The following is a 10,287-nucleotide window of genomic DNA, read 5'->3' as shown; positions in this document are numbered from 1 at the left end:
GACTACATCAACTCATAAAATAAAGTACTTAATTGAGGGATTGCTTACAGTTTCAGAGAGTTACTCCATTGTCATCATGGCAGGAAGCGTGGTGGCAGGCAGACAGTCAGGTGCTGGAGCAGTAGCTGAGAGCTTTACATCCTGATCCACAGGCAGCAGGCAGAAGAGCAATACTAGGTCTGTCATGAGCTTTTGAAGTCTCAAAGCCCACCCCCAGTGCTGCACCTACTCCAACGAGGCCATGTCTCCTAACCCTTCCCAACAGTCAACCGACTGGGAGCATAGTGTTTAACTATAGGAGCCTATGAAGTTATTTTCACTCAAGCCACCACAGTCCACACCCAGGCTTTCACAGGCTCGTAGCCAAATCATTATGCCAAATGCATTCAGCTCAACCTCAAAGATGTCTGTAATCCATCACATTTTTATACTGTTTAAAAGTCCAAAGTCTCTTCTGGGAGTCATGGCAATCTCCTAACTGCACTCCCCGTAAAATCAGAATCAAAATGCAGATGACATACTCAGATGACATACTTCCAACATACAATGGCACAGGATACATTACCATTCCAAAAGGGAGGAAAGGAAGCTCAGTGAGGAGATACTGGACTAAAACAAGACCAAAAACAAGCAGGACAAACCCTACATTCTGCATCTCCATGCCTGATGTCTGATCCAGTGAGATATCTTTCAGGGAAATGGAGACAAAAATGGAGAGTGTGGGACAAACGGGACCTGGGAGAAGTTATCAAGAAATGTTAAATAAAGTTTCTCAAACAGAAGGAAAATGACCCAAAAAGATGAAGACTGCTGTGTAAAAAGAACCCACAGAGAGTCAACATGGTGGGCCCAAGTCTTCAGAGCTCCATTCCTACAGAGAAGCCTGAGATATTTTTAACAATGGCAGAGTGGAGGCTGGGCTGGGGTTGTGGTTGGTTAGCAGAAGTAGAGGATTGGCCTAGCATGCATGAAGCTCTGGATTTGACCCCAGTACCACAAAAACCAGGTGTGGTGACTCATTCCTGTAACTCCAACACCCAAAGGTGGAAGTGAAAGGTCAGAAGGTCAAAGGCAACCTCAGGCCTTTACTGAGGCTTGCCTGGGCTACAGAAGAATGTGTCTCACGAAAACCAGCAGCAAAAAAAGGTTGCCATGGGCCTGTAGACAGGTGAAGAGAAGTGACAGCAAGGGAACACAGGGGGTCTGGGGAATCAGAAGAGATAATTCCACATCCTGATCATGGGAGCAATTATGCAAGCACTCATTTGTTAAACTTATCAGACAATATACCTGAAATGAGTGAATTTCATTCTGTCCAAACGATACCTCAGAGAAGTTGATTACTTTTAAATAAGTAAATAAAAAGGTAACTGCGGTATGCTAGCTTCAAAAGTGCATCGCCACACACAGAAGGTTTAAAGGAGAATGGAATTACAGTGCATTGTGGTATTAAGTGTGCTTTCAAGAGAAGAATGAAGATATTGATTAACTTTGGGCTTGGATACACAGAGATCGGAGTCTGCAAAGTCTAAGGCTCCACTGAAAGAATAGGAACAAATTTATAATTTGGAGAAGCAGCAAGGCCTAGAGGCAGAGGCCTGAAATCTGAGCTTCTTGGGAGTCCAAGGCAGGCGAATCTCAAGATTCAGGACTACCTGGACTACAGAAGAGAGTTCAAGGCCAGTCTAGGCAACTGAGACACTGTACAAAGATCTCTGGACATATAATACAGGATAGTTGCCTAGCACATGCCCAAGGCTCTGACTTCTACCATAAGTGTGTGCACATGTGCTATGGTATATGTGCATGGCGCGCGCACACACACACACACACACACACACACACACATTAGTGGAGGTAAAAAATTTACTAGAAAAGACAAGAAGATGCATGCTGAGCCAGGCATGTTGGCTTTAATGGTTTAAATAAGAATGTCCCCAAATAGGCTCATATATTTGATTGTTCACAGCTAGGGAGTAGCACTATTTGAAAAGATGAGAAGAATTGGGAGGTATGGCCTTAGGAAGAATTGGAAAGTCTGTCACTGGGCACCAGTTTTGAGGTTTCAAAGGCCCATGACAACGACAGGCCTAGCATTTTTCTTCCCCTCTTTGCCTGTGGATCAGAATTCTCTCCTCCAACCGCACATGTGCCACCATGATGATAATCTGAAACTGTAAGCAAGTGCCCAGTTAAATGCTTTCTTTCATAAGAGTTGCCATGGTCATGGTATCTCTTGGGGCAGTCAGCTTAGAAAGGGAGGCAGTTCTCTGTACTCATGGGGCCAAGGGATCAATCCCATGATCAGTTGGCTCCGTTACTTTCAGACTGTGCAGGCAAAACAGAGACAGCTCACCCTGGAGAGAATTGCGCACCTTGTGGCCCTAGAAGAAAAAGGGTGAAGGAAGATCCTGGGCTCCCAGAGTCCTCTTCAATGACATAAACCTCAGTGACCTAAGGAATTTCCACTTGGTCCTACTTCTTAATGTTTCCACCACCTTCCAACAGCACCCTCCCTGGTGACCAAGCCTCCAACACATGAGATTTCAAGGTGTATTTAAGATCTAAGCGACTCAGACAGTAACGGGAAACTCTTTAAAATGGTGGCAGATTCTGTTCACAAGAAATAAGTAACAATGTTGTACTTATATGTAACTGGAAACACAGTCTCAAAACCATAATGCAAAAAAAAAAAAAAAAGAAAGAAAGAAAGAAAGAAAGAAAGAAAGAAAGAAAGAAAGAAAGAAAGAAAGAAAACTAGAAATACTAAAGAACAGATGATTCTGCTGTGATAGGGTGAGATCTTATTGTACCTTCTCAGGATCAAACAGAATAAGAAGATTTTTTTTTTAAAGACAGAATAGCTATTTGGAGAATGTGGTTATCCTATCTCATTTTCATCTGCTATCCATTATTCTGCCTTATCTACAGAATTCAATCCTCCTAGAGAGTGTGTTTTTATGTATACATGTCTATGTGTAGGTGAGTACATGTGTCTGAGGTCATGTGTAGATGTCAGAGGTCAACCTCAGATATCTTCCTCGGTTTCTCTTTACCGTGTGTGTGTGTGTGTGTGTGTGTGTGTGTGTGTGTGTGTGTGTGTGTGGTGTGTGTGTGTGTGCTGTTTTGTTTTTGTTTGGTTGGTTGGTTTTTGAGACAAGGTCTTGGTTTTGCCTGTCTCTGCCAGCACTGGGATTGCAAGCACACCATGGGGCTATTTTATATAGGCTTTGGAGATCAAATTTATGTCCTCATGCTTGCAAAGCAAGTACTTTATTGACTGAGCTATTTCCCCAGTCAAAAAAGCATACTGTTTCCCCTCATTGTCCCCAGACTACTGCAGAGCCATAGATGTCCCGATAAGATCTCTCATTTATCCAGCCAGATACAATAGGACAAGGTCTCAATTTGAGCTTCTTGTCACTTAACTCACAGATTTCCTCCCCTCGCTGGATAGTTCTAAATGCCTTCTGCTACCCTCATGGCTAAGACTTCCCTGTCTCTAATGTTACACCCAGCTTTCCAAAGTCACCTCAGAGTGACTGAAGGCTGAGACTTATCTGGGAGAAAAGGAAGCAGGGTGCCATACAGGCAGAGCATGGTCAAGTCCAGTCTGCTGGAGTGTAACAGAAGGAAGTCTCAGTAGGAGGATGTAGCTGGCTAGCTATTTCCAGGGAGAGGAAGACTAAAAACAAAAGCCCTGCCCCTTCCTCAATGAATTCATTAAACAGGTTTTGGGCGAAAAAAATCTTGGCTGTTTACAAGTTGTGATGATTCTTTTTTTTCAACTTGACACAATCTATGGTCATCTGAGAAGGATCCACAACTGAGAAAATGTCACCATCTGATTAGTCTATAGCCAAGTCTCATGAGGAATTTTCTGGATTCATGACTGATGTGAGGGGGCCCAGACTACTGTGGTCAGGGCCACTCCAGGGCAAGGGGTTCTGGGTTGTATAAAAAAGGCAGACAGGACAAGCCATGGATGGCCAACCAATAAGTCGCACTCATCCATGGCTTCCCCCTTCAGTTCCTGCCTCCAGGCCCCTGCTTTGAGTTCCTGTCCTGATGTCCTTCTGCAATGAACTGTGAGGTTGAAGTGTAAGACTAACCCTTCCTTCTGCGATTCATTTTTGGTCAGTGTTGTGTGCCAGCAACAGGGGTTTAACTAGGACATGACTAGAAAGGCAGCACAGCCCAGGGACGCTGCAGGGACAGAAAGGTATCATGCAGCTTAGGACTCTCCGGAGACTTTCAGTCATAAACCTGGCACCTTGGGAATATGACCAAAGGATTCATTCGGTGTGCTGGGTAGTTTTGTCAATTTGACACATCCTAAAATCAGTGAAGTCTAAGTCCTAAAAGTGTCTCCATGAAGGGTTGTCTAGATTAGGTTAGCCCCTTACATGGCTGTGGGAAACCTTCACTGTTGCCTTAGTTGATTCAAGAAGATCCAGCCTAAAAGTGTTGGCAACACTTCTGGCTTTGGGCCCTGGACACTTTGGGCTGTGGGTTCTGAGCACCCATGCAAACACACTCATTGACTCCCCTGTTCTTGATGATGGATGTGGCGCTGTGATGTGACACTTGCTGTCATCTGCCAGGCTGACACTGATTAACAGTGAATGATACTATCATGCGGCCAGCAGCTTCTAGCCACTGCCACCATGTGGTCCCTACAGTAAGGAATGACCACCTGTACCTGGGAGCTAAAGTAAATGCTTTCTCCCCTCAGCTGCTTTCTCTCACAGTGTTTTATCACACTTGGGCAACACCCACCTCTGGTGAAGCCTGGCGCCTCTGAGTACCATACAGTGGATGGGCAACATTGTCCCTGAGCACAGCCACTATTCTGTGGGAACCTCAGACTTACCTTGCTTCCCTCCTCTTAGACCTAAGCTGTAGGCTTTTGCAAACCAGACTTCACTAGTCATCTACCTGAAGTGCAACACTGTAGCCACTGATAACAGTTCACATGAGAAAAACCCCAAATGTAGTTGTTCAACAAAAATTCATTTAATGACTGTTAGATTCCAGGCATCTGAGGAGGCACTATGGCTAAAATGATTGTGGTGGTGATGGTGGTGGTGGTGGTGGTGGTGGTGGTGGTGGTGGTGGTGGTGGTGGTGGTGGTTGTGGTGGTGATGATATGGTGGTGATGGTGGTGATGGTGTTGATGGTGTTGATGGTGGTGATGGTGGTGGTGGTGGTGGTGGTGGTGATGATGTGGTGGTGGTGGTGATGGTGGTGGTGGTGGTGTTGATGGTGGTGTTGGTGGTGGTGATGGTGGTATTGGTGGTGGTGATGGTGGTGATAGTGCTGGTGATTGTGGTGGTGGTAGTGATGGTGGTAATGGTGATGGTGATAGTGGTGATAGTGGTGATGGTGGTGATGATAGTGATGATAGTGGTGGTGGTGGTGATGATAGTGATGATAGTGGTGGTGGTGGTGATGGAGGTGATGGTGGTGATGGTGGTGGTGGTGGTGGTGGTGACAATAGCTAGCACCAACTGGGCACTCTCCACAGCCCAAGCTCTATGTAATTAAATGTACCACCCAAACTTAAGACATCTTCATAGTATCCCTCTGAAAGCAGGTCTCATGATTATTTCTGTACAGTGGAGGGAACAGAAAGGTTAAGTGAGTCACACAGTAAATAAATGGCAGAGACCAGACACTAACCCAGAGCCAGACTTTTGGTAATAGTATTTCCGGGACAGGTCAGACTCAAACTCAGCAGAGCCTGTGTTCTCATGGGGCCATGGAAGGCCAGCCAAGTCTTAGCAATTGTCTTGTGGGTACCTAGGGAGGCAGGCTGCACTATCCCAGCCCCTCAGCGTGACAGTGAGCGCCCTTTGTACATGCATATGTGACATTTGGTGGCGACAGTTAGGCTTGCGTGAATCCTGACCATGGCTAATTATTGATGAGGCTTGACTCTGGCCAGCCTGCCCCGCAGTCTTCAGGATACTGCTCCTGTTTCTCTGACTGCAGGGAGGCTCTTCTTCATGTGCAATTTCCCAACCAGGAAAGGCATTCTGGCCTAGTGAGATCCTTCCCCAGAGAGAGGTTTTCCTGCAGAGGGGATGAGCCAGGAAGGTGAGTCTGTTCTTGGACAATATCCTCTTCATTATAGGAAGTGGGGTCCCTATTGGGCTCCTCAGGATTCCATGCAACGTGTTTGTGACGAGCAGGGAGAGGGGCCAGGTGAGCAGGTGGGAACACACAAACAGAGGAAGTGTGTGCCGCAAGAAAATACAGGATGCAGGCAGTGTAGGCTCCACAGCGTGAGACCGGCCCAGAGTCTGGGGACAAGGCCAGGAAGTGACTCCTGCATGCCTCAGGATCTAAGCTTTCTAGAACAACACACAGACGTGGGTTCAGGGCCAGTCCTGTATACGTGGCACCCTGAGCATCATTTCCTGGCTAGAAAGAGGAACTTCCTTGGTCAGCAGGAAGCCACCACTGGAGACGGTTGACTCACAGGTGAGGGTGATTTGTAAACTGTAAACCCAGACCATGTGGCAGTCACTGTTACTCAGGGTATCAGCCCAGCACACACAACAAACATCAAGGCAGGTGATGACATCACAAGGACACTGGAATGCTAGTGTTGTGTGCTGAGTGTAGACTAAGGATGTCGGTCAGGGAAGGATGTAGAACAAAGCCCATCCTCCTAGCACATGCCAGCAACCTTCTGGGAGGGCACGAGCTGTCCAGTCCCTCGGATCCTCGAGAGGCTTTGCCCACTCCGTGTGAAGGCCCCAGACAGGCAAGCTCTTTCATCAGCCTGGAAACACCTGATTCATCCGTTCTCGTACTCGATCAATGGGTGTTTACTGGACACGCATTGCGCACTGGGTCCTGCTGTAAAAGGAGTGATTACAACTATAGTAAACACAATAAAAGAGATGTGCATGGTGCTATAACGGCCTGTGATCGGGATATATAAAACAGAAAAGCAGCTTCATAAGGGCCCATGGTCCAGACAAATGAGCCGACCTGGTAAAAGCAAGGAAGTGATGATAAAAGTTTGGTTTGAAAGAATGAACAGACTTTAGCTAGAGAAAGGAACAGTAGCGCGGGCATGAGGAACAAACTGTACCGACTCCGGCATGGAGCAGAGTCTGTGTGTCCGTCAGATCTGGCACAGAATAAGTTGTGCTGAAACTCAGTATCTTAAAACAAAAAAAAAAACCTGCTTTTAGTCCTCAATGCTGAATCAGAAACCTGGCTAGACTCAGGCAGCTGCCTGTAACTGCCGGGCCAGAACTAGGGTTCCTGAGTCCCCGGCCTATGGTTGTAAACTCTCTAGGAACGTGTGGCGCTTACCTCAGAGGGCAGAGGAGACAGCCATTACCCCTGCAGCTGTTCTCATTCTATTGACCAAAACAAGGCACTTGGCTAAACCCAAAGCAGGTGTCAGCAGCCACAGCTCATGCCCACAGTTAAGAGGGAGGCGTGTTTAAATGGACGCCATGATTGCAGAACTCTACCCCAGAGTGTTCAGGCTGAAATAAACAGAGATAAGAGAGTGCAGCCCAAGAAGAACAGAGACTGGCATGTGCTGGGCTGCAGAGAACAGCTTGAGGATCTGGTCTTATCCTAAAAGCAGGAGGCTTTGTTCATCCAAAACAAAAATCTACTGCAGAGCTGGGGCATGGCTTAGTTAGTATGCTTGCCTCATGAGCATGTAGCTCTGCTATCAATCCCGACATCCCAGAATACCAAGTGTGATAGCACCTGCCCGTAATCCCAACACTCAGGAGGTTGAGAATCAAAAATTGAAGTCATTCTTGGCTACCTATTGACTTCGAGGCCAGCCTGGGCTACAAGAGATTTGGGAGGTGGGGAGGGAGTGTAGGTCAAACATCTCTGGTAAAATGCGAAGTTTGCAAGCTTTAGAAGGTGATGGTCTGGCTGGTCCAGCCCGCACATCCCTGGTACAGCTCATTCCAGCGTAACATCTCAGGCCTCCCATCCATACTGTGGCTGTGCTTCTCCCCCAGCTGGGAGCAGCCCTCCCATGCTTAGCCCTCCCTCCCCAAGACCCAATTCAGGCACCACCACTCTAAAATAACCCTGACTCCACCAATCCCTAGAAAAGGACACAAAGAATGAGATCTTGAAGCTGAAGGACCAGCCTATGGCCATCGTTCTAAGATTGAGTCAATATGGTGCCAACTCTGCCTGTGGCTCAGCCCACGGGTTGCCTTTACTACAGTCATATTTCCTCCAGTTGGCCTTCACTACACAGTGTTTCTTGAATGTCCACACCCCTAGTGCCTGCATGAATACATTCAGAAATTAATAATCCCATCAGCAAAGAACTCTCTCCAGAGAGCCCCAGGCAGCCTTGAATAAACCTTCCATCATGACAACGCTTCCTTCCAGCTGAAGGGATCCCTGGTATCTCTCAATTCCTATGAAAAGCCACTCCCTGAAGGAGAGAGGCCACTGGCTCAGGTCTGTCTGAGGGGAGCGCGTTGGGGACCTGGGGAGACGCCTCAGAGTGGAAAGGGTTTGCTGTGCAAGTGTGAGGAGCTGAGTTCAAATCTCAGAACTCACATTTTAAAAAGCCAGGCAGGAGGGTGTGTGCTTGCAATCTGGAACTCACTGGCCACCCAGCCTATCCTTGTCAGTGAGCCCCAGGTCCCAGTGAGAGACCCCGATTCACAAAACAAGGCAGGCAGCCCCTGAGGAAACTCTGGCCTCCACACATAACTGCACACATGTATCCACATGAACACACTATGCACTCATCTGCTTTACCAGGGAAAGGACCATCCAGCAGTAGTCCTGATTAAAGCCAGCCTTCTCTGGTATTAGAATGGCCAACCGGGGACCACAAAGGATGCTGTGCCATGGCATCACCTGACTTCTTAACTTCTTTCTCATGGCCTGGATATAACTCCTAAAAACCAGAAAGCAGAGAAAAGCCCAGGCCCAGCCTGCCCAGCCTGCCCAGCCTGGTAGACTTTTCCAGACCAGCTTCTCGGTGCCAATCACATTGTCTCTTCTACAGGAGAAACCTGAGTCCCATGGACGTCCCTTTCACAGGACAGGCCACTCAGACAAAAGAGCCAGCTCTGCCTTGCATCTGGCCACGCCCACATGATCAAGAACGGAGGGGAAGGGATGTGACTTTTGGACTGCACTCATGTAAGCAGAGGTGTGTGTATCCCTTCCTTCCCCATTTCCCCTCCTCGCCGCAGCTTGCGAAGCTATTAGACCATGCAGCCAAGGGCAATGCCTTAGGAAGATGGAACTCGGCAACAAAGTTGGAGCCAGAGCCCATGATCTCTGAGCACATGACCTAAGACACCATCCAGACCCTTCTGTGGGGGGAAATGGAAGAAAGTAGGCCAGTTTGTCACCTCACACACCTGAGGCGGCTACCAATGAAAGGGACGAGAGGGAAGAGTTGAAAAGGATGTGAAGTGATTGAAACCTTGTGCAGTACAGCAATCTGAAATAGTGCAGAGGCTGGAGAGACGGTTCTGTTAGTAAAATGTTTGTCAGGCAAGGAGGAGGACCTGAGTTTAAAAATCCCAACACTAACGAAACCAGCCAGGTGTAGTCCGATGTAAGATCAACGCGGTGAGCGAAGGAGAATCGATGGTTTTGCTGGCCGCTGGCCATGAGCTCCTGGGTCAGGAAGAAACCGTGCCTCAAAGAAGTAAAGTGGAGTGACAGGGAACCCTGGCCACCTTGCACACAAGCACACAGCTAGGCAGCCCACACACAGGAGTTTATGCACACATAAAAAATATATCGTGACCACTGTGGAGAAGGGAGAGGATCTTAAGAGTGAAGAATAATTGCCAGAGGACCCAGCAATTCTGCTTCTAAGTGGACTCTTCTCGTTGCATTCATTATTCACAGCAGCTGAAACGTGGATATGACCCAAGGCCCATTAAAGGACCAACAGCTAAGACAGACATGGGGTCCGCTGGCCTTAAAAGGAAGGATAGCTGATTATTGTACAAGGTGAGGAACCTTAAAGACACTATGCTCAGGGAAATACGCCAGTCACCTGGAGGCAAATGTTGCATGATCTCATTCACATGTGGCACTCACTGTAGTCGGAAACATGCAGACAGAAAGTAAGATGGTTGCCAGGGGCCGTGGGAAAGACAGGGATGGGTTGTTTTGAAGAAATAGACTTTAGAGTTTTGCAAGATGAAGTTATGGAGGAGGGTGGTGGTAATGCTTGCACACTATAGAATTACTTAACAGGATGTGCACTTAAAAACAGCAAAGATGGCGGCTGGAGAGATGGCTCTG

The sequence above is a fragment of the Rattus norvegicus genome, chromosome 3 (genome assembly GCF_036323735.1).
Source record: "Rattus norvegicus strain BN/NHsdMcwi chromosome 3, GRCr8, whole genome shotgun sequence".
Taxonomy (NCBI): Eukaryota; Metazoa; Chordata; class Mammalia; order Rodentia; family Muridae; genus Rattus; species Rattus norvegicus.
The sequence above is the reverse complement of the archived record's forward strand: the minus strand, read 5'-3'. Positions refer to the sequence as shown.